This window comes from Rhinatrema bivittatum, chromosome 8 (genome assembly GCF_901001135.1).
Source record: "Rhinatrema bivittatum chromosome 8, aRhiBiv1.1, whole genome shotgun sequence".
Classification (NCBI taxonomy): domain Eukaryota; kingdom Metazoa; phylum Chordata; class Amphibia; order Gymnophiona; family Rhinatrematidae; genus Rhinatrema; species Rhinatrema bivittatum.
The window spans coordinates 243,590,069-243,615,590 of NC_042622.1; the positions used below are offsets into that span (position 1 = coordinate 243,590,069).

Below are 25,522 nucleotides of genomic sequence, written 5' to 3' on the forward strand. Positions count from 1 at the left end.
GATCATCACTCGTGATATCTACTGCCCGGACTTAGGGTGCATATGTGCCAGGTTCTGGAGGGATCCATAGTCTGTTCTGTCACTGCTGTGACTGAGCTGAGTGCAAGGAGAGGAAAACCCTAGGTAGTCGCAAATGAAGGCTCACGGTGCCCTAGCCAGTGTGCCCTCTCACAGAAATATAGAAATGACGGCAGAAGAAGACCAAACGGCCCATCCAGTCTGCCCAGCAAGCTTTCACGCTTTTTTTTCCCCTCATACTTATCTGTTATTCTTGGCCCTTAGTAACCTTTTGGTTCTATTTCCCTTCCACCCCCGCCATTGATGTAGAGAGCAGTGCTGCATCTAAGCGAAGTATCTAGCTTAATTGGTTAGGGGGAGTAACTCTAATTTTTTGTAGGCTGTGTGTGCAATGTGTTCAATGCAGTGTGAAAATTTGTGTGCAATTTTCTTTTAAACACTGTTCTGTCTTCCTTTCCTTGTCTGTGCTGTTTCATGAGGTGTGTGCACAGATGCACACACACAGCTCGCAAGGAACATTGACCATAGCCCCATAGAAGCTGGGTGAGCTGGAAGCCCAAAGCAAAGATATATATATAGATATACACACACACACACATCCCTCCATTGGCTTTGATAGTACCATTTAAGTAGGGTGACCACGAAGAACAGATGAGCCAGCCTGGGGCTTTTCCAGCAACACAGGAGTTTCTCACTGGGGAAAACATGGAAGCAGGAGGTGAAAGTTCAGGTCTGGCCCTCGCATTCCTTGTGACCTGGAGCCTGATAGTCGCAGATGGGAGAGAGAGGGAAACTTTCAAAATGTTTTACCTGGGTAAACCCATGCGTATGCACGTAAAATGACCTTTGGAAAGCTGCTCTGCCCATAGGCAGGACCGGACGGCCAGACTGGAAGGGGGGTGGATGAAGTGCCACGGCGGCCGCCCTTCGAATCAGGTTCCTTTTCAGTCAAGGTGTCTGGTGCTTATCAAAATTTGGTGTCCTAAGCCAGGAGTGAGCAATTTTTTTCAGACACAGACCCCCTTCCAATTCATGCAACTGGTTGGTACCCCTAAGATGTGTATGTATGTGTATATAAACATATCTATCTATATTTAAAGAGGAAGGGTATCCACCAGGCAGCTGGGAGGTCCATATTCAGATACAATCTGGATTGCACAGTTAGCTGGATAAACTTATCCGTCTAACTTTAAAGATATATTCAATAGGACAGCCGCATTATTGAATATAGCCGGGTATCTTACAGCTAGCCTGCTAACTATAGCTGGCTAACTTTAGGACAGCTCATTGGCTTGACCAGACTTAGCCGGCTAATCAAACTCCTCCCAGTTACACCCCCGGAGTGCCCCTAACTTATCCTGCTAAATTCTAGCCCCCTAACTTATTAGTCAGCTAGAATATAGTTGGCTATGTACCCAAATATTCATTTAGCTAGCTAACTTCTCAGTTAGCTGGCTAAAGGCTTTTGAATATGGATCTCCACACTGGCTCAAAGTGGCTCAAAGTCCCCATTTTGTTTCTCTTCAAGCTGCTGAAAGGATTAAGCTCATACATCCATGCACACGGGCACAAGGAGGCAGACTCCCCACACCCAGAAAGATGCGGGGAGAAAGACATCCCTCATACCCAGAAGACACAGACATGCCATACACAGACCAACAGATAGAGCAGAACAGTTAAGACAGATACAGACATCCAGACACAGTTACCCAGACCCAGACACCCTACATCCAGAGAAGCAGAGAAATACAGAGAAGCAGAGAAATACAGACATACCATACCTGGACAGAGAAACACAGAAACACCACACCCAGACAACACAGACATACCACAAAGGTGTTCAGTTTTGAGCACCTGCTCTCCCAACGTGCGCCCAGCCACCCCTCCTGGGCGCGCAATCCTGTATTTAAATGAGGGGTCGCGCTAAAAGGAGGCGCTAGGGATTGCACGCCCCTAGCACCTCCTTGGCCCAGGAGAGGTGGCTGTCAATGGGTTCAAAAAATCAATGCTCAATTTTATGAGCATCAGTTTTCCGAACCCGCTGTCAGCTATGGGTTAGAAAAACGGATGCCGGTAAAACTGAGCTTCCGTTTCCCTAACCTGACCGGCCATCACATTAAAAAAAAAACATTTTTTTTTACAATTTTGGTTCCTCCGACTTAATATTGCTAGGATATTAAGTTGGAGGGTGTACAGAAAAGCAGTATTTTCTGCTTTTCTGTAGACTTTTTCGGGATTGGCCACACATTATTTTCAGTATCCCGGGTGAATAACTAATAGCCTCATTAAAATGCATTTGCATGTGATAGCGCTATTAGTTTGGAGGGGGGGGAGGGGTTGGACGTGCGTCTTTGATGTTTCAGCTGAGCGCATTTTACAGTATCAGTCTGAGAGGCACAGACACAACACACCCAGACACAGAGATAGACCGCATCACGCACACAGACATAAACTAAATACCAAACAAACACAGAGACACACACGCCACATCCTGACAGACCTAGACCCATAGAGAGATGCACCACACCAGGATGCATAGGCCACACATCACTTTGGTAAGGGCTGAAAGCATTTTCCAAAAACTTAGGTGCCAGCCAAAATTTTTTAGCTGATGAGAAAAACTCCATACCATCCTCCCCAACTTTCTTTTTTTGCTTTTTTAATGTTTTCACTAATGCGTCCTATATTTCTATTTTTGTATTTTCTTAGTTTGTTCATCTTTTTTATTTTCTCAAGTTTTGATTTGCTTATTTAACTTTTTTTTTTTTTTACGTTTTTTTCCTTTATTCTCCTTTCCTCCCCCTCCACCACCTCATTTGTCTCTGGCCTCTTCACCCCCCCACCCCCGGAGTGATCTCTCTCCCAGCCACAGCAGGCACTCCTCCTGGGCTGAGGCCTGGGGGAGGCAGCTCTTCCGGGGTTGTGGAACACCTTATCACAGAGGCTGCTCCCATATCCACTTTTGCCGTAGGTTAAGCAGCTCCTCTCCCTAGCTCTCCCAAAAGAGATAAAGGGCTAAGCCTTGGCATGTTTACAACGATGTTACTACTTCTAGCAGTTCCCTCCCTCCAGAGCTTGCAGGGCCTCCCTGCCACCAAGACTGGACAGCAAAACCACTGGGCGGCCAGCATGACCTCCTTTAGGGCAGTTCAGGCCTCCCCTGCCCTAGGCAGTTGCCTATGCTTAAATAGGCGCCTGCTGCCTTTCGGCGGATAGAAAGCACTCCTGCCGTGCATCAAGGTGTAAACGTTTAGCGGGGGTGGGGGGAGAAAGAGGCACTTCCAGGACGGGGGTGGGATTAAAGTGCACGCAGAGATTCGAGTTTCAGATCTACCCGTGTACTTTTCCCTGTGGATCCGACCCGCATAGTGAGTGCACTTTGCAGGTCTGAGCGGCAAAAGGAAAGTGTTCGGGGATTTTGAACATTGAACCCTCTATTCTAGTTGCTCCATGGCCATGGGTGGGAAGGGAAAGAGGTGCTCATCTATTCTTAAGTTTTTTAAGCTATGTTATGTGCTCCTTTCTCGTTTCCTTATTATCATTTGAGCGCACGATGGCTATTTTACTCGCATGAAGCTCCTATTAAGTCGAAACCAGGCCTCCAGGCATTCGCCCGCCAGAGTGAAAACTCGTCTTTCTTTCTCTTCCCCACTTTCGCCACTCTACGCATGACTAGGTTCCGCCAAATCCCATGACCCCAGCCTTCCGCAACTCCGGCGCTGCCAGCAGTGGAGGGGCAGGGCATGTCGAAAGAGTTTCTTTCTGTTTCTCCATTCTTTGTCAGGAAATCAGCTTTCCTGCTGCCACAGCACAGTGCCGCCCCCGCCAGCACAGACACGCAGAGAAATGAAACAAGCAATTAGCAGAGATGGCCGAGCAGGAACCCGCGGCTTCCGCCTAAGAGCCGTGTCCCCTCCCCACTGCGCTGTCCTCTGCCGGGGACTGTTAAACTCCCAGCGGCGACAGAGCTAAAAGAAAGGAAGCCTTCTGCTCACCATCATAACCCTGCTGCTGCTGCTGCTGCTACTACTACAGCGTGCATAGGGCGTCGTGATGAAATCAATGCAAGGACACAGGAACCACAGGAGCCAACTTTTCAAAACGATCGGAGATGCTAAACTCAACACATATTACCCCCTTCCTGGATACTGTAAAGGAATAGGCTCAATATTTGGGGTGCTCAAGCACCCACAGAGCTGGCACCTATGTCATGAACAATTGATAGGCCCAAGAAGGGCAAATGTCCCTGCCCCAAAGAGCTAATAAGTATTTTTCTAGCAGGGCACAGCCATGAACTCGGTGTTGGTCTGATATGCTAAAAGATCTGTGCTTCTTCCTTAGTCACTTTTGTGTTGTGTGTGTGCCCTTTATGACCCTATTGGAAGCCTCTTTTTATTTCAAAACGGTTATTATTGAATTTTATAAGGAGAAGAATGCAAATGCAACAATAAAATGAACATCATCCATGACTGATACAATACTTCTGACTGATACAGAGAGTGATTGATCAGATTGCGAACCTTAAATTTCGCCCGTCTGCATTCCCATTCAACTCCCAGAGCTCCACCCCCCAGTTCTCCATGGGCAGCAGATCATCCAATTAGGTCCAACAAAACTTCAGTCCTTAATGTCCAACTCCCGGGTGAGTTAAGCATTCAAAATAAGACTTCGGATCTGATGTGGTAAGGCCTGGATGTAGGGTTCCCAGGTGCACAGGAAGTGTCTATCGCGAGGAGAGGAAGAGTCAGCCATTTGCTTATCCATCTGGATCAACCTGTGGAAATGATTCCTCCACAGTCAATGCAAGGGGGGATCAAGGGACTGCCAGCAAAGCAGGATGACTTTTTCCCCCAACAGCAAGCGCTTTTCGCAACAGCAACCGTGCTCCATGCCCCCGAATCAGGGCAGAAGGAATCTGTCCAAACAGTACCAGGCGCAAAGAAGTGGGAAGGGTAATGTCCAACAGACAAGCAATGTATTGCAATATGCATTCCCAAAAAGTCTGCACCAGAAGGCAGCCCCAAAACATGTGAAGCAGAGTTCCCTCAGCATTGTGGCATTTCCCACAGAAACCAGATGGCACTAGCTTAAAATGCACCGCCATTACTGGCGGGATATATGCTCGCCATAAAAATTTAAATTGCATCTCATGGTAATACGTGTTGGAAGAGATACCAGAGATATGGCGGAAACACAGTCTCAAGATGTCCGCCGTTATCGCTCCCCCCCCATCTTTATGCCAAAGGTCCTCCAATATGTTACAAAAATTATCAGTAGCGTTCTCCATTAACTTTTTATAATAATGAGCAAGGGGAGGACTACACTGCTTCTCCAAGTCAAATAGAGCTTCCAATGTGAGAAAGTTGTGTGGTTGTTTCACGTCCACGGGTAGGGATTTTATGTAGTGCTGCAGCTGTAAGTATGAAAACACCTGTGCTGAGGGCAACCCATATTGCAATGAAAGAGTCGGAAATGGTAACAACTGGCCCTTGCCATCCGAAACATGGCCTAAATACAGTATTCCTTGAGCGGCCCAGCTCCAAAAGCCAGCCGATTGGGAGCCAGGTGAAAAATCTGGGTTACCTCGAATGGGCAGGAAAAAGGCACATAAACTAGGGATATGCAGCAATTTGGTGGTCAACTTCCAAGCAGTGCGAAGCGGAGTAATCAAGGACGCTATTAGCGGGGGAAGGGAAAGTTTGGTGGTCTCTGTCTGTAAGGCAAATCGAAGGTCTATGGGATCAACCAAAGTTCTCTCTGCTAGAATATCAATGAAGGAGGATTCCCCCAGGAGCCAATCTCGAATAATTCTAAGGTTCTCCGCTAGATTGTAAACCTTCAGGTTCGGTACACTTAACCCCTCCATGGACCCAACGAGCTTGCAAAGCACGGAGAGATATACGCGCCTTCTTGCCTTGCCATAGAAATCTACGCACAGCGGCCTCTATTATCCTCCGATCTGATGATTTAAGGGTACTAGGCAAATTTTGAAATAAAAAAGCCATTTTGGAAGTATAATCATCTTGAACAAATTAAGTCGGCCCAGCAGAGAGAGGAAGTGAGCGCCACATCTCTAAACGCTCCACCATAGTTTACTGGGACTACATTGTAGGAATACAATGATTGGAGCTGAGTGGGAAGGAAAATCCCCAAGTACTTGATCTTGGAGATTGCCCAATACATCGGGAAGGGAGTTCCCCAAATATCCTTCAAGGAGGTAGGAAAAGGTAAAGCCTCCGACTTCCCTTGATTTAACCTAAACCTTGAAAAGGACCCAAATTCTTGAAAAAGAGTCAAAATTGCAGGGAGCGATTGTACAGGGTTCGTCAGGAAGGCCAGAATGTCATCGGCGAACACTTCATATTTAAAAGTCTCCGTTTGAAAGCGCACCCATTTAATTGTGCGCGTGTTTTGAATAGTCAATAATAGCGGTTCAAGCTGTAGGATAAACAACAAAGGAGACAGGGGGCAACCCTGTCTCATACCCCTTAGATAGACAGTGGGTCCGACTGAGATTGGCTAGCCACTATAATGGCCGTGGGGTCATGGTATAACAACTGGACCGCCTGGTAAAAAAAATCCGTAATCCCCACCAATTGTAAGACATGGAACAGATAGCTCCATTCCACCCAGTCAAATGCTTTTCTGCATCAAAGCTGACCACCAAATAAGACACCCTCCCCTGTTGGCACGGAGTCATAGCGCTTAGAACTTTACGGATATTAGCGCATATCAATGGCGTACAAACCCCACCTGGCCTTGTCCAATTAACCCGGGTAGAATGCTTGCCAAACGATCAGCCATGATTTTTGCCAATAATTTTTGATCTACATTTAATTTGGAAATTGGATGATATGAGTTGGGTCTCATGGGGTCCTTCCCTGGTTTGGGAATCAACGTAATATGCGCAGTGTTGATATGCTGAGGATACGAGCCCGCCACAATTAACGTGTTGAAAGTATTAGTAATGGGGATAACAAGAGGGTCAATCAGACTCTTATAAAATTCTGCCATATAGCCGTCAGGTCCTGGGGTCTTCTATCGCTTGGCTTGTTTGATGACCAGTCAGACTTCTTCCTCTGTAATCGGGCTATTCAGCCATTTTTGCTGATCTACAGTTAAATGAGGGAGATTTACTCGATTGCAAAATTGTTCACAGACCAACGGATTGCAAGGTTCGGCAGAATAAAGAGAGGCATAGTACTCCCTAAAGGAGCGTAAAATAGAGGGGATGTCTTGTATTATCCCTCCTTGGGGGGAGCGAAGTGCGGACACATGTCGGGATGCCTTTTGCGATCTAATCAGAGTAAGCCATCATTCTACCCGGCTTATTTCCATACTGAAACACACGAAATTGAAAATATGCTATGTCGTTTTTGGCCCTCTGGTGTAATAAAGTATTAATAGCATTTTGGAGAGCAAAATGTGCTCTATGCGTGGTAGAGGGGACTTGCTGTAATGCCTGTCGGGCCTGTCGCAACTGCGCGGTTAAAGATAATAGCTGCTTATCTAAAAGTTTCCGTTGACGGGCTAAATAGGCAATAATGTCCCCCCTCAAGACCGCCTTCGCTGTGTACCAAAACAAAACCGGATCGGTCAGGTGTGCGCCATTGAAGTGAAGGTATTCGTTCCATTTAGCTCACAAATAATCTTGAAAAGATGTATCTTCTGCCAAGAAATATGGATAGCGCCACCAACGACCCACAGAGTGTGTGTGTGTGTGTGTGTGGGGGGGGGGGGGGGGGGGGGCGGACCAACTCAATTCCAGCCATACAGGCGCATGATTGGAGATTATGACATCATCTATGTCAGCGTGTGCAATCTTGGAAACAAAGGCGGTGACTAATAAAAAAATAGTCAATCCGTGATTGCAAAGGATGGGCTCTGGAAATCTGTGTGAACGTTTTATCAGTGGGGTGTAGAAGACGCCAAGGGTCCAGCAAGTGCAAGGATTTTTCAAGAAACTGAAAACCCTTACTAGGCGCCATGTCACGGGAATGGGCGCTAACCCTATCAAAAAGCGGGCCCCGAACAGAATTAAAGTCACCGCCCAGGACCATGTCCTGCTCTAAGTAAGGTGGCAGATAACCATAGAGCCGCTGAAAAAACTCCATACGCGGGTTATTTGGGGTGTAGATATTACATAATATGACTTGTTTTTGATCTAGTTCAGCATCTAAAATTAAGTAGCACCCATGGGGGTCTTTAATTTCCTGCTGGACAGAAAATGGAACATTCTTATGCACTAAGATGGCGACACCTGCTGATCTGGTTGTTGCTGAAGCGAAGTGCACCTCCCCCACCCATTGTCGGCAAAGCTTTTGGTGCTCGGCATCAGTAAGATGTGTCTCTTGAAAAAACACCACATGCGCCGCTTTCTTTTTCAACACAGATAAAATTTAAGTTCTTTTTACTGGGGAATTAATACCACAAACATTCCATGAAAACAATCTCGGGCCTTGTTTAGTCATTGTTTATGTGTACTACAGAGACCATAGTGAAATGTGACAAACCATTACAAAATTATGGTAGCATGAGGGCCCTCCCAGCTGAGACCCCCACGTAAAATGCCTGTCTGAACAGTAATAGGACTGGACCGTATTAAATGGCACTAAGGCTAGAACCCAGTCTACAGACCATAAGAGCTTAACCCACGCACACCCCTTCCCCCTGCCCCTCTCCATCCCCCGCCCAAACTCTGTTCCCATACCAAGCTCTTGCTTCAAACCCCAACCTAAACCCTCCTTAAGGGAGGTCCAGAAGTTACTATTGAGCCAAACGGTCCCCCAGCCCCATCCAACCACCAACAGCAAATATGTAACATTTAAAAAAACATAGCAAGTGAAACAGATACGCTTCAAGAACAATAAGCCCTTTGCAGCAGCCATCTTAACAGCAAGATACCCTGCATGTGAGGCTAATGACCAAAACGTAAAACAGAACTATGAAACCAGCCAAAAGAAAAGAGGCTAGTCTCATCCAGTTAGCCATTTGCGCCTCCATGAACCACTCAGTAGGAATCGTCGCTAATAACTTAAAAAACTCCACTGCAATGGTGTTTTGCCGCCGTTCTGTCCAGTAGTAGAAAATGGCAACTCGGGAAGCCAAGAAAAATTGTCCTCTGCCTGGCCATCCAAAAACATAAGCGGCTTCACAAAGGGAACGACACGGCCCCCAAAGGCACCCGGCCGGGCGCCTCACGTTTACTCAAGAGACGGCCGCTGGTACTGGCGGCATAGCCTCACGTTCTTCAACAGATTTAGTCGCCTCGGCGGGGTCTGTGAACCACCTCACCCCCACGGTGGTGGCCACCCGAAGGCGGGCCGGATAAACAAGCGTTGCCTTTTCCCCCATTACATGCAATTTGGAGCAGATAGGCGCCATTGCCTGACGCTGCTGGGACACCGCTGAGGAAGAATCTTGAAATACTAATACCTTTTGGTTCTCATGTTGCAGTGTCTTTCCCGCCCGTATGGCTGACAGGATCCCGGCCTTATGCGCATAGTTCATCACTTTCGCTATAACTACCCGAGGACGGGCCTCAGTCACACGCCTCGGGCCTAATCGATGAGCACGCTCCATGCGCAAGGGGACATGCACAGATGGCAAATCTAGTGCGGTCTGAAGCCATGATTCTAAAAACTTCGATAAGTTTAAGTGTATGTTTTTGGGAATTCCCACAAAGCGGAGATTTGATCTCCGCGATCGGTTTTCAGTATCCTCCATGTGCTCCGTCTGCCGGTTCACTATGATTCTAAGCGCTGCGAGTTCCTGCTGTAGGGTCTGGTGGCCATCGGAGATACGTTGCTCCGTTTCTTCAAAGCGGGTTTCAAAGGTATGGAAAGAGGCAGCCAGCTCGATTAATGTAGATGAAATCAGGAGCAATTCCGGGTGGATGGCCTCTTGTATCGCGGCTTTGATGTCAGCGATGCCCGCCGACATCACAGCATCCAGGGGGGTGCTCCTCCTCCTCAGCATGAATGTCAGAAGGCCGCAACCTGTCTCTCTCCTTTTCTTTGTCCTTCTTCGTCTGACGAGATGTCATGATGCCACAAGTAATCCCAGCACGCTGCACCAAGTCAGGGAAACATTTTGGAGGGCAGGTCAGCTCTTTAATTGCGGTGGATGAGGCTAGATGGCAAGCAGGGGCACCGAGAAGGGAAATGTGCGTCCTTTCCCCTCACAGCATCATGTGACCTCCCAGAAGCCTCTTTTTAAAGAGCTTTGCTTCTCTGAAGTCTGACGGTAGTTGCACAGAAGGATTATATTTTAAGCGGGGTGAGTGGATCTGCTACCTAATTTTTAAAGGAAAACTACACCCATATGTTCCCTTACAACAGTATTTCCAATCCCTCTCCTGGAGACACACAACCACTCTGGTCTTCAGGATTGTCACAATGAATAAGCATAAGAGAGATCTGCATACATTGAACATGCAAATCTAGCTTGTGCATATTCATTGTGGCAATCCTAAAAACGTGACTGGATAGGTGTGCCCTGTGGAGGAACAAAGCAAACTTTGTATCTGCTTTTCGTGCACGTAAAATTTCAATGAAGAATAACGGGTGGATTTGAAAACACCATCTAAGTACCTGATTCACTAAGGATTTTTCCCATAGGCACAAAATGGGAGAAAAACCTTAATGAATCTGGCCCTAAGCGTGTTATTTTCCTTCTCCCTCTCCACCCCCCCTCATCACCACCACCACCTTAACAGGCTTATAAAGCTCTCCTTGCAGGCCAGCTAAAAGCGCTACAAACTGCGGACGTCCATAGCCTACTTTTAGCCGAATTAAGGGAGGGCTTTGAACTTTGTTCTCTCCAGGAGAGTGATGGTAAACCCACTAAATATATAAATCATTAAAAGAAAACTATAAGGTCATGGAAGGTAAGAGGGAGAATGATACCTTTTTGAGGCTAATACATGTGTAAAGATGAAAAGCTTCCAGAGATACTATTGAGACTTCTTCCCCGGGTAAGGTCTGAAGTCTGTCAGCTCCCCAGGAAGAAATGAGAGTAGTTCAGAAAGCAAGGGCATCATTAGCTTTCAGCACGCGCGGCCTGCGCCCCGAGTCTCCTTCAGCAGTTGTCAGATTGCGATGAAAAGGAGAAGCCCAGTGGGGCTGCCACATTTCCCATCCTGCAATGATCGAAGAAAAAGCTTGACAGGTCACTGTGGACCCCACCCTGTAGTGGCCAAAGAAGGAGCCTAACAGGCCACCATGGATCTCAGTCTGTGGAGCTGAAGAAACTGTCACAGGAAGGCCCAGAGTGAGAGCCCTGTGTGAGTGAGAGAGAGCATGTGGGAGTGAGTATGTGAGAATCAGAACTTGTGAGGGAGCCTGTGGGAATGTGTGTGTGTGTGTGTGTGTGTGTCAGCATGTGGGTATGTGAGAAGGAGCCTGTGGGTTGAGAATATATGTGTATGTGTGTGATAGAGGAAGGCTGTGGGATTGAGAGCATATGTATACTGAATGTATGTGAGAGTGGAAGCCTGAGGGAGTGAGAGCTGGAATGTGTGTGTGAGAGGGAGACTGTGGGGTTGAGAGTATATGTGTGTGTGTGTGTGGAGAGCAAGTGTGTAAGAGCATGTGTGTGTGAGAGGGAAATTGTTATGACAGCAAGTGATGTGTGAGGGAAGGTGTGTGTGTAAGGGCATGTGTGTGAGAGAGGGAGTTTGTGTGAGAGGGAGAAACGGAGTGTCTGTGAGGGAATGAACATGTATGTGTTACAGAATATGCATGACAGAGAGAGGATAAAATTTGTGAGGCCCCCCCCCCCCCACTCCATTAATTTTAGGGTAACTGGAAATCACAAAATTCCCAGGGTGACTGCGAGAAATTTTTATCTCTATGAGTTTTAATTATTGGATATTATCTGATGTGCCTGCTGTGTTAAAATATTGTATTAGTGTTTGGTACATTTTTTAAATATTTTAGTTTTTAATTATTGGATGTTACTATTCATCAGCTATTTTGAAGTATTTCTTCTTTTTATTAGTGTGGTTTTACTATTATGATGTTTTATATTAATTGTTTGATGTTTTAGAGGAATGGTAATGTTTCTGTTTTTCCATTGCTGCACTGCATACAGATTCTGGCTTCTTGTGGTTTCTAGTTCAGTTTTTGTCTGCACATTTGAATTTCTACTTTAGGGTCTCTTTATTCTGTATTTGGTGTTCTGCAAGTGTGACTGAGGTGACATATTCTGCTTGCTTGTAGTTTCTGTGTAGGGATCTATAGTAGCCTGACTTGTTCTGTTTTCCTAATAGGAAGTGCATTAGTGTTTTAGGACCTGGTGTAATATTTGTAGTGTAGCCTTTTCATAGGTAGGGTTCTATTGTTTCAGTCTGGCAGTTACGGTGTTTTGGCATGGCAGGTTTTCTATTGGTTCTGAATATATATTTTTTTGCAGGATTTTATATTTTACAGTGTTCTGGCAGAGTTGGTATTGCTGTTACTGAGGTGACACTAGAATCTGAATATTATTTTTCTATGGTGAGTGGTAAGGGGAAATGTCCGGGTTCTGCTCTGCACCCTTTATCGGTGGAGTTTCTGTGAACACAGGATATTGTAGAACTCGAGGTGCAGGTTTTGTATTGGGATTCTGTCCTATCCTGTATAGACCCCAGATTTTACGCCTATGGAGAAGAGACGGCTGAGGGGGGATATGATAGAGGTCTTTAAGATGATGAGAGGTCTTGAACGAGTAGATGTGACTCGGTTATTTACACTTTCGAATAATAGAAGGACTAGGGGGCACTCCATGAAGTTAGCAAGTAGCACATTTAAGACTAATTGGAGAAAATTCTTTTTCACTCAACGCACAATAAAGCTCTGGAATTTGTTGCCAGAGGATGTGGTTAGTGCAGTTAGTGTAGCTGGGTTCAAAAAAGGTTTGGATAAGTTCTTGGAGGAGAAGTCCATTAACTGCTATTAATCAAGTTTACTTAGGGAATAGCCACTGCTATTAGTTGCATCAGTAGCATGGGATCTTCTTAGTGTTTGGGTAATTGCCAGGTTCTTGTGGCCTGGTTTGGCCTCTGTTGGAAACAGGATGCTGGGCTTGATGGACCTATGGTCTGACCCAGCATGGCAATTTCTTATGTTCTTATGTAATCTTGAATAATGTTAGTAGATGGTTGAAACTGACCAGGGGCTTCTTTGTTATTTAGAAGTTATTTCTGTCTGGAGACAGCTGTATGGGAATGTAGAACAGAGATCATTGGTGTGATGTCTGATAATGTGTTTATAGATTTGTTCTTTGGCGGAGGAGAAGCTGCTGATCGTGATTGAGTTATTTATCAAAATCTTCGGGGGGAGGAGAGAGGAGGTCATATTGGGCCTGGGCCCCTGATCTTTTAGGTACCTAGAAATGCCTCTGCCAGAGAGCTGACGTCTCTGCTTATTCCTCAGCCTCATAAAGAGATGAGATAGTCTCTGCCCACTTGCTATCTTGGTTTTCTTTCAGCTAATTACAGTTCACAGGCTCCTGGTTTTGGTCAGAGCTGGCACCGCCGTGCAAAACGGAAGTGCAGTGAGGCAGCAGTGAGAGCCCCCCCTCCCACCTCAGCCCGAATTCCCACTTTAATGAAGAACTCCAGCTAAGTAAGGACAACCACAGCCCGTGGCCCACATAGAAGCTCGTCACAGGTTTGTTTTGCTTTTGAATTAGCATCACAAAGTATCGCGTAGCTCCTAGCATCGGCCCTCTTGTCATATACGACAAAGGAGCGGCCTGTCCTGGGCCCACTCAGCTGCACAATCCGCCTTCTCCCTTTCTGCTTAGACAGTTAAGGAATGTGCAGTTATCTAATCCTGCGGTTTGCAGAGCTGGAAGTGTGTCATCAGATGAATCACCCTTAGGAAAAGCAAATGTAAGAAGCCACATTGCACTGCCTTAATAGTTTGGGGGAGGTGGGAAGGGATTCTTAAGAAGAAATATTCACAGAAATAGGAATTTTACATCTCCAGCGTGTGTATATCTGTGTATATGGCAAATCTTCACGAGAGCCCTCGTCCAGTGATGAAAGTCACATTACAAAACGGAGCCAGTGAGGAGTTGGGAATGCCTGTGGGACTTCTGCTTCTGACCGGCTCAATTTGCTTCTGGAAATTGCATGTTAGTTTATTACTGCATGTTGGAAATGGAATACAAAGCTCAGACTGTGTTTTATTTTCTTTGTACCTCAGCCCATCAGGGGCTCGGCCGCTCCTGTCCCAGAGAGCCACAAGCAAATCTGGGATTTTGGGATAGCCACAACAAATATTCATCAGATATATTTGCAGGCAGTCATTTGGTCTAAGAGCCCAATTAATTTGCATCCTTTCCTCATTTTGTTTACATAGTAGATGTCAGAAGTAAACTCTGGTGGCTGTGGCTCTTCAGGAGATGCCTGCTGGCATCAGAATGGTAGCATAACAAATAATTAACCTACTAACTGGTAGCATGGGTTACAGAAAGAACAGCACTGAGAATCTTATTTTCACTTTGCAGTAATATTGTGAAAATGTGGTTTTGACTGGAGCAAATAGTTGTGAACTGAAAGCCACAGAACAACCACATGCAGGCAACTCAGACATCTTATTTGTCTCTACCTCGGTGGCGTCTCTCACCAGATGGATAACTCAAAGTCACCTGTCAGACCTGGTTGGGCAATGTGCCATTATGGATCTAGTACAGTGAGTGCTGCTGGGCTTTGTCCATCAGAGATCCACAGTATATTAGCACAGCCCTGATACATCAGGCTAAGAGACAATTTGAAAAGAAGTTGGCTGTAGAGGCAAAAACTCACAGTAAAAACTTTTTTAAATATATCCGAAGCAGAAAGCCTGTGAGGGAGTCAGTTGGACTGTTAGATGATCGAGGGATTAAAGGGGCACTTAGAGAAGATAAGGCCATCGCGGAAAGATTAAATGATTTCTTTGCTTCGGTGTTTATTGAAGAGTACGTTGGGGAGGTACGCGTAATGGAGAAGGTTTTCATGGGTAATGATTCAGATGGACTGAATCAAATCACGGTGAACCTAGAAGATGTGGTATGCCTGATTGACAAACTGAAGAGTAGTAAATCACCTGGACCGGATGGTATACACCCTAGAGTTCTGAAGAAACTAAAAAATGAAATTTCAGACCTATTAGTAAAAATTTGTAACCTATCATTAAAATCATCCATTGTACCTGAAGATTGGAGGATAGCAAATGTAACCCCAATATTTAAAAAGGGCTCCAGGAGCGATCCAGGAAACTACAGACCGGTTAGCCTGACTTCAGTGCCAGGGAAAATAGTGGAAAGTGTTCTAAACATCAAAATCACAGAACATATAGAAAGACATGGTTTAATGGAACAAAGTCAGCATGGCTTTACCCAAGGCAAGTCTTGCCTCACAAATCTGCTTCACTTTTTTGAAGGAGTTAATAAACATGTGGATAAAGGTGAACCTACCGACGTGCCGCAAATGCGCGGTAGAGACCAGCTCTACCGCGCATGTGCGGGCGAGCACGTCGGTCTGAGCCAGCGTCAGAAAAAAAGAAAAAACAATGGCGGCGTCCAGTGGCAGTGGCAGCGGCAGCGGCGGCGGGTGGCGGCGTCCGGTGGTAGCGGCGGCGGGTGGCAGCGGCATGGCGGCATCCAGCGGCGGCGGCGTTGGGTGGTGGCGGCGTCCGGTGGTAGCGGCGGCGGCGGGAGGCAGCGGCGGCGGCGGCATTGGGTGGCGGCGGCGGCGTCCGGTGGTAGCGGCGGCGGCGGCGGGTGGCAGCGGCATGGCGGCGTCCAGCGGTGGCGGCGTTGGGTGGCGGTGGCGTCCGGTGGCGGCGGGTGGCAGCGGCGGCGGCAGCGAGGGAGGAGAGAAAGAAGGAGGGACTGACAGAGAGAGGGAGGGACTGAGTGAGAGGGGAGGAGAGAGAGGGAGTGGGAGGGAGGGAGTGGGACGGAGGGAGAGGGGGGGACTGAGTGAGGGGGGGAGGGAGATAGAGAGGGAGTGGGACTGAGGGAGGGAGTGGGACATAGAGGGATGTAGTATACTTGGATTTTCAGAAGGCGTTTGACAAAGTTCCTCATGAGAGGCTTCTAGGAAAAGTAAAAAGTCATGGGATAGGTGGCGATGTCCTTTCGTGGATTGCAAACTGGCTAAAAGACAGGAAACAGAGAGTAGGATTAAATGGACAATTTTCTCAGTGGAAGGGAGTGGACAGTGGAGTGCCTCAAGGATCTGTATTGGGACCCTTACTTTTCAATATATTTATAAATGATCTGGAAAGAAATACGACGAGTGAGATAATCAAATTTGCAGATGACACAAAATTGTTCAGAGTAGTTAAATCACAAGCAGATTGTGATAAATTGCAGGAAGACCTTGTGAGACTGGAAAATTGGGCATCGAAATGGCAGATGAAATTTAATGTGGATGTGCAAGGTGATGCATATAGGGAAAAATAACCCATCCTATAATTACACAATGTTGGGTTCCATATTAGGTGCTACAACCCAAGAAAGAGATCTAGGCGTCATAGTGGATAACACATTGAAATCGTCGGTTCAGTGTGCTGCAGCAGTCAAAAAAGCAAACAGAATGTTGGGAATTATTAGAAAATGAGTGGTGAATAAAACGGAAAATGTCATAATGCCTCTGTATTGCTCCATGGTGAGACCGCACCTTGAATACTGTGTACAATTCTGGTCGCCGCATCTCAAAAAAGATATAATTGCGATGGAGAAGGTACAGAGAAGGGCTACCAAAATGATAAGGGGAATGGAACAGCTCCCCTATGAGGAAAGACTAAAGAGGTTAGGACTTTTCAGCTTGAAGAAGAGACGGCTGAGGGGGGATATGATAGAGATGTTTAAAATTATGAGAGGTCTAGAATGGGTAGATGTGAATCGGTTATTTACTCTTTCGGATAATAGAAAGACTAGGGGGCACTCCATGAAGTTAGCATGGGGCACATTTAAAACTAATCAGAGAAAGTTCTTTTTTACTCAACGCACAATTAAACTCTGGAATTTGTTGCCAGAGGATGTGGTTAGTGCAGTTTTTTAGATTATTATTCAATGATAGTTTTCACACTGTATGTTACTTTGCCATCTATTTCTGCATCCCTACAGACGAAACAACATAAGAGATCATACTCTGCTCTATATGATCTTTTTTTTCCTCAGTTTGTATACAACCAATGAACTTAAGAAGATTGATGTAAGGTAATACTGACATTTCTTACCATTAATTTGGTTCAGTATATAATCATTAATTGCTTGCCTAAACCGTGAGTTTTATATTAAAATTTATATTCACTAGGTTTGTTATTAATTGATTGGATATCTTATAAATACACCATTTTTCCTAGTATATGTTCCCTCTATATGTCACCATGAGTCCTTTTGATTCATATTCTAAGTTATTGATCCATTAATATTATTCATTTATTTATTTATGATGTCACATTTATTTATGTTCTTATTCTGAAAGTCTTTATTTATGTTTTTAGCCCCTGAGGCAGCCGTGTTCAAACGGCGAAACTCGGCCAGAGTCGGGCTACTTTTGTGTCTCCACTTCAATAAAGGTTTTAACTTTTAGACTACAGGCATCTATTTTCTTCTTTTCATCCTTATGTTCTTATCAGACATCCCTAAACTGCACAGATGGGAGTGCTCAAGAAACCTCTGTATTTGCATTTTATTGAAACGTCTAAAACTTGTGGGGAGGGGGGGGGAGAGCCCTCGGCTGCTTTTTGACTCTCCAGCTCAATTGGAAGTGGTGCTGGAACACCATGAGCCTTAATTCACAGCTACACATCTATCTATCTATCTATTTATTTATTTATTGATTTATTGATTTATTTATTTAATTTAAAATCTTTTCTATACCGTCGCTAAGTTATATACCATCGCAACGGTTTACATGTGGGCACATAGATTAAGAAAGGTGAATGCGTACTATCGTACATTTTAACAGGTGCCAAAAAGGTTCGATTACATCTATACTAATAAACGAAGCTTGACCGACGTGCCGCAAATGCGCAGTAGAGACCAGCTCTACCGCGCATGTGCGGGCGAGCACGTCGGTCTGAGCCAGCGTCAGAAAAAAAGAAAAAACAATGGCGGCGTCCAGTGGCAGTGGCAGCGGCAGCGGCGGCGGGTGGCGGCGTCCGGTGGTAGCGGCGGCGGGTGGCAGCGGCATGGCGGCATCCAGCGGCGGCGGCGTTGGGTGGTGGCGGCGTCCGGTGGTAGCGGCGGCGGCGGGAGGCAGCGGCGGCGGCATTGGGTGGCGGCGGCGGCGTCCGGTGGTAGCGGCGGCGGCGGCGGGTGGCAGCGGCATGGCGGCGTCCAGCGGCGGCGGCGGCGTTGGGTGGCGGTGGCGTCCGGTGGCGGCGGGTGGCAGCGGCGGCGGCAGCGAGGGAGGAGAGAAAGAAGGAGGGACTGACAGAGAGAGGGAGGGACTGAGTGAGAGGGGAGGAGAGAGAGGGAGTGGGAGGGAGGGAGTGGGACGGAGGGAGAGGGGGGACTGTGAGGGGGGAGGGAGATAGAGAGGGAGTGGGACTGAGGGAGGGAGTGGGACATAGAGGGAGAGGGGGGGAGGGAGTGGGACAGAGGGAAGGAGTGGGACTGAGGGAGAGAGGGACTGAGGGAGAGAGAGGGAGGGAGTGGGACAGAGGGAAGGTGTGGGACAGAGTGAGTGGGACAGAGTGAGAGGGAGGGAGGGAGTGGGACAGAGTGAGAGGGGGAGGGAGTGGGAGGGAGGGAGTGGGACTGAGGGTGAGAGGGAGGGAGAGAGGGGGGAGGGAGTGAGACTGAGTGGGAGGGAGGGACTGAGTGAGAGGAGAGGGAGGAATGGGTGGGAGGTAGGGGGTGGAGGGGAGAGAGAATGAGGGGGAGGTGAGAGACAGGGGGATGTAGCCCTTTTTAACGGCTTAACGGCGGTGGCAGCGAGGGAGGAGAGAGAGAGGGAGGGACTGACAGAGAGAGTGAGGGACTGAGTGAGAGGGGAGGAGAGAGAGGGAGTGGGAGTGAGTGGGAGGGAGGGAGTGGGACGGAAGGAGAGGGGGGGACTGAGTGAGGGGGAGGGAGATAGAGGGAGAGGGGGGGAGGGAGTGGGACAGGGAAGGAGTGGGACTGAGGGAGAGGGGGGAGGGAGAGAGAGGGAGGGAGTGGGACAGAGGGAAGGAGTGGGACTGAGGGAGAGGGGGGAGGGAGTGGGACTGAGGGAGAGTGAGTGGGACTGAGAGAAGGAGGGAGGGAGGGAGTGGGACTGAGGGAGAGTGGGAGAGAGGGGGGGGAGGGAGGGAGTTGAGACTGAGTGGGAGGGAGGGACTGAGTGGGAGGAGAGGGAGGAGTGGGAGGAGTGGGTGAGAGGGAGGGAGGTAGGGGGTGGAGGGGAGAGAGAATGAGGGGGAGGTGAGAGACAGAGGGATGTAGCCCGTTATAACGGGCTTAACGGCTTGTTTTATCATAAAAAAAGGCTTCAGTTGTTTAGTGATGTAGGTCCTGACAATGTGTACCTGTAAGGTACTATTCACAGGTAAAATTTACATCCTTTACAAAATTTACACATGGATTCCCCCCCCCCTCCCTCCCCCCAGGGGCTGTGAATGCTGCTTCCACAGTATACAAGTCTTTTCTGACCCAGGGAGTGGAACTCCTGACTAGGGAATCAAACCCACAGATAGATCATCTCCAGGTACTTAGCCATTTACGTAACTGAAATGTTGCAGAAGCAGAGTGCATGGAGTACAGATGCTGCATTAGAATAACACGCATAACGTAAGTCACATAGAGAATATATCAAGGAATACAGAAAACCTTGTATATACTTGGTAAACCTCCATCTGTGCCATCATGGAGCTGTATTTGTTATGCGTACCACCAGCGGCAGCCCCGCGGCGCGGCCCTCTCACCTCTTCAGACGGACTCCAGCTGCTGGCTCCTCATCGCTGGAGGCAGTGGGCCGCCAGCTCCAAACTCGGGTTTCCTCCGGGTGTCTCCGGCCCTGCCACACTGCCCAGTGTTGCCAGCCAGGATGTTCCTGTTCGTCGGGCCTCTCCGCGTGGCCCGCGGAGAGACGCCGCCACCAGCACTGCTCCCCTTCCTAGGCATGACGCATCAGTGATTCCTTTAAAGAGCCTGCAGCAGGCCGCGGACCCGGATACTGACATCAGACCCTTCAGCGTATAAAAGCTCAGGCCTTGCTCCATAGTGTTGCCTTCGCAACAGGTCTCCTCATACTCAGAGTACTCGTTTCTATTCCTTAAATCGTCTCATCGTGTTTTCCTGTCTTCCTGTAGGTCCCTGTTCCTGTTCTCCTAGTTCCTGTTCGTCTATGTGTTGGATTGACTCCGGACTTGACCTTCGCTACATCTGACTACAGCTTCTCTCCAGCCCCGGACCTTTGCTACGCCTGATTACTCTTCAGCTTCTCTCCAGCCCCGGAACTCCGCTACGCCCAACTATTCTTCAGCCTCTCAACAGCCCCAGACCTCTGCTTCGTCTGACTATCTCTGCCTTCTCCGCGCCCTGACTACTGCCTTGCCTGACCACGCCTGCCTTCTCCATGCCCTGACCCTTGCTTTGCACGACTACGCTACAGACTCTCCTTCGTCCAGAGTTCTTCGTTGCTTGCCACAACTTCCATTCACCGCTGGCTCAGAATCCAGCCTGTCAGTGACACCTCTCCTCACCTATCCTCTGGACGTGGACTTTCAAGGCTTAGGCCTTCCTTTGCTCGGGTGCCTCCAGTTCCCTATTGTTCCTTTGGCACCTGAGCCCTCGTACCAAATCCAGTCCAGGATAGAACCACACAATCTACCGACTGCTGTCTCTGGGCTGAACAGCTACTCACCTCTAGTTAACCTCGAGGCCCACCTAAGTCCTGCCGGCCCGGCTCCCAAAGGCTCAACCCAAGGGGAATGAGGGCTGGTATAGGTGAAGCTCCAGCGGCCTCTAGCTTCAGCCCACTCCACCTGCTGATGGTGGGGACCCGTAGGTCCTCGCCTACGGGTTGCGTCAACCCCACCTCAGCCCAAGGGTCCACCTCCGACGCAACAGTATTTTGAACTTAAAAAGAGCTCAACAGGTTGCAAAGGCCATGGACTCGGTGGAGCCGCGTGCCCTCCAGGGCACCCCAGGCTTATCATCTAAGGTACAAGAACAGCAGCAGTTCCTTGAGGCATTGGCCTCCTCCATGGATCGTCTTCACGCCCGTCTTCACGCCCTTATGAATAATTCGGCTCCTTCTCCTCCACAGCCACCTCCATCGATGCCTCGAGCCTTGTTGGCACGTCCAGCGCCTCCATGCCTCAATGGCGGCTCCAGACTCTGCAGATGGTTCATAAACCAATGCTATATGCAATTTGTTCTGCAGCCTTCCGTCTTCCAGGACGAGTTGACTAAAGTTACGTTTATTCTGTCCCGCCTTGAAGGGAAAGCGCTGGCCTGGGCTTCTCCCCTGTGGGAACGCTCAGATTCCTTGTTAAAGGAACTGGCTCAGTTTGTGGCTGTTTTTAGACGGACATTTGATGATCCTAGGCGACATGTCGTGGTAAGCACCAGTTTACTACATCTTTGTCAAGGACAACGAAGTTTATTTGATTATACTATTGAGTTTCGGACTTTGGCTACCAAGCTTGCCTGGCAGGAAGACTGCCTCCAAGCTATCTACCTGGACGGACTCTCTTCGCAGATGAGCTGGCTGCATGGGAGCTCCCTTCCTCTCTGGAGGACCTTATAGACTTGGCATGCCGAATTGACCATCGTATTCAAGAGCGTCACCGGGAGAGTCAGATGCCCAAGAAGCCACCAGTTACCAACCCTGCATCCTGCAGTGAAATTTGAGTGGTCAAAGTGGAAGAATCTATGCAGTTGGGTCACGGGTGGCTGACACCGGAAGAGCGCCTCTGGCGGAGACAAACTAGCCTGTGTCTGTATTGCGGAGCACCTGGCCACCATCTACAGACTTGCCCTATCCGTCCGGGAAACTCTTTGGCCTGAGCTCAGTAGGGGTCCTAAACTTGGGTGCAACCTCTCCAGCCCCTCAATTGTCAGTACCGGTCATGTTAATTTGGGATTCCCGGGCCGTCCCGATTCTTGCTCTGGTAGATTCCGGAGCAGGAGGTAATTTTATCCTTAAAGACCTTGTACAGCTTCTGGGTATAAAAACCTGTTCGCTTGATATGTCTTTGTGCATCACTTCTATCTATGGAGAGCCACTACCCAGCCGTATCTCCTTGACCACAGAACCTGTCCAGTTACACATTGGGGCTTTACATCTTGAGGAACTTGAATTACTAGTATTGGATAAGTCCATCTATCCTATAGTACTTGGACTCCCCTGGCTACAGAAGCATTCTCCCCAATTCACCTGGCTTCATTGCAATTAGTAGAGTGGGGTCCTGCTTGTCATCAGTCCTGCCTCCAAAAGGTGATACCATCTGCTGTGGTTCCCCTGGCTACTATGTCCTCTGGCCTACCTGCTCCATATGCTGCATATGAGGACGTGTTTTCTAAGCAGAAGGTTGACCTCCTTCCGCCTCTCTGAAAGTTTGACTGTCCAATTGATCTCCTTCTTGGAACCATGCCTCCTTGTGGACGCACCTATCCTTTGTCATTACCTGAGACAAAGGCAATGACTGAATATATTCAGGAAAATCTTGCAAAAGGATTTATTCGCCCATCTACATCTCCCGCTGGGAAGGGATTCTTTTTCGTGACCAAGAAAGATGGGTCACTTAGGCTGTGTATTGACTACCATGGCCTAAATGCCATCACTCGTAAGGATAAATATCCCTTACCGCTGATTTCTGAATTGTTCGACTGTCTCCAAGGTGCCTCCATTTTCACAAGCTGGATTTCTGCGGGGTGTATAACCTAGTGAGGATTCACCCCGATTATTTATTTATGTATTTAAGGTTTTTCTATACCGAATTTCTTGATGCAGATCAAATCAACTCGGTTTACATCGAACAAAAGTTTTAACAATAACATAGCCAATAAACATATTACAAGAGGCAGATATTTGCAGAGTCAAAAGTTACATTATAACAAGGGCGAGCAACTGGGGATTAGGAAAAGAGAGGGGGGAAAACAAGAGTATACAACAATCGGAAACTTTATACAGAGAGTGAGGGTGGCTAGTATAGCCAATCTCTAAGGATACTTCTAAAAATTAAGACATCTATGCGATATAATGAGTGATTATGTGAAGCGTAGCGAAAAACAGTACATTAAAAGTTCAGTGATGTAAAATTTGGTCTAGGCGCACGGAAAGGCTCGGCCGAACAACCATGTTTTGAGTTTCTTTTTAAAGGTCTGAAGGCAGGTTTCCCGATTATATATGGAAAACTGCTTTTAACACCAGGGACGGTCACTACGAATATTTGGTGATGTCTTTTGGCCTCTGTAACACACCCGCAGTATTCCAACAAATGATGAACAAAATTTTTAGAGATCTATTATACACTAAAGTCGTGGCTTATCTGGATGATACCCTCATCTTTTCCAGAGATCTTGACACTCATCGCGCTGATGAACGAACTGTCCTCCAGCATCTTCGTGAAAACCATCTGTTGCAAAATTGGACAAAAGTCATTTCATTTCCATTTCATTTATTAAAATTTATTAATCGCTTAACACAACAAAATTGTGGCCTAGGCGATTTACAGTAGAACGTCTGTTCGAAAAGTCTAGCCTGCCTTTCCAGGGTTACATAATCTCCCAACAAGGCTTTTCCATGGACCCCGCAAAATTAAAGGGAATCCGGGATTGGCCGCACATCCAGTGGGACTCAAAGTGCTCCAGCACTTCTTAGGATTTCTCAACTATTATCGGCACTTCATCCCACACTGTTCAACACTGGCTGCTCCACTGACAGCCTTGACCTGTAAAGGCCAAAATACACAAGATTGGCCACCTGAAGCCATTGCCGCCTTCCATCGTTTGAAAGAAGCCTTCCAGAAGGGGTCCTGTTTACATCACCCAGATCTGACTCGTCCATTTATAGTCGAAGTTGATGCCTCCGCCATTGGGGCTGGGGCCTTTCTAAGTCAACACACTGCCTCTGGTGCTGTAGTTCCCTGTTGATTTTAGTCCCATAAATTCTCATTGGCAGAGCAAAATTGCATCATCGGGGACCGCAAACTGCTCGCCATAAAGTTGGTTCTTGAAGAGTGGCGCCTGTGGCTAGATGGTGCACAACATAAATTTATGGTATTCACTGATCATAAAAATCTGAAATATTTGAGTCAAGCACAACAGCTCAATGCCCATCAAGCCCGATGGGCTTTATTCTTCTCTAGATTTGATTTTGAACTGCACTATCGACAAGCCAACAAGAACCTCCGGGCGGACGCCTTATCACAGCCTGAAGACATTCCAGAAGAATCAACCCACATCATTAACCCAGCTTGTATCTCTTTGTCTGCCACTCATCCAGTTCCTACTGGAAAAACGGTAGTGCCCTGACGACTCTGAGAAAGAGTTCTCTGCTGGGCACACGATTCCAAATTTGCCGGTCACCCAGGACGAACATGAACCATGGCACTGCTCCACCGGTTCTTCTGGTGGCCTGCCTTGGTCTCTGACGTGAAAGTGTATGTCGAATCCTATAATGTTTGTGCACAGCAGAAAAACCCTGTCGGGCAACCTTGGGGTTTTCTTCAACCGCTTCCAGCACCCGAAGAACCGTGGACTCACCTGTCTACGGATTTCATCATGGATCTGCCACCTTCTAAGGGTCACATTGTAATATGGGTCACCATAGACCGCTTTTCTAAAATGTCCCATTTTGTACCTCTGCCGGGCCTGCCGGGCCTGCTCCAGAGCTAGCGCAACTGTTTTTCCACCATATTTTCAGATTGCATGGATTACCCACGGATATCATCTCAGATCGAGGTCCTCAATTTGTTGCCAGGTATTGGTGCTCACTTTGCCGAAAATTCGGTATTAACATCAGCCTCACGACCTCCTATCATCCCCCGGCCAACGGGCAAGCCAAATGGATGAATCGCTCTTTGAAGGCATTCCTGCGTGCTTACATCAATGACCAACAAGATAACTGGTCAGATCTCTTATTCTGGGCAGAGTTTTCTCTCAACTCTCACATCGCTACAGCTACTGGTACATCTCCATTCTCAATCGTCTATAGGAAACAACTTCAACCAACTCTACCCATACCGTCTCCTGTGGCACAGGCTACTTTGGATGCCCTTAAGACACTATGGGAACAGACAAATCTTCGCTTGCATCAGGTTGCCTCCCAGACCCAGAGAACTGCTGACAGTCGACGCCGCTCAGCTCCTGAATGCATTCCTGGCAGAAAGTCTGGTTAAGTACCAAATACATCTGACTTCGAATTCTATCACAGAGATTTGCTCCCCAGTTTATTGGACCTTTTCCTGTTACCCAACTCATCGGACCTGTTACACACCAGCTTCAGCTGCCCCCTACACTGGGGATACATAAAATCATTCCATGTATCGCTTTTAAAGCCTGTAATTCTGTCTTGGCCTCCCGGAAAGCT

The 25,522-nt window shown here is 47.6% G+C and overlaps 1 protein-coding gene and 1 long non-coding RNA gene across 3 annotated transcripts in view; one reads left to right on the forward strand and one right to left on the reverse strand.

Moving 5' to 3' along the window:
* Positions 1-25,522, reverse strand: part of LRRC25 (leucine rich repeat containing 25) — a 41,860-nt gene that overhangs the window by 12,460 nt on the left and 3,878 nt on the right. The window lies entirely within an intron of this gene.
* Positions 13,532-17,559, forward strand: LOC115098077. Of its 2 annotated transcripts, none has more exons than XR_003858412.1 (3): positions 13,532-13,670; positions 17,122-17,214; positions 17,502-17,559. It is a non-coding gene; the product is annotated as an uncharacterized LOC115098077 (long non-coding RNA). The 2 variants fall into 2 exon arrangements; XR_003858411.1 differs by having other exon boundaries at positions 13,545-13,670; positions 17,176-17,214; positions 17,502-17,551.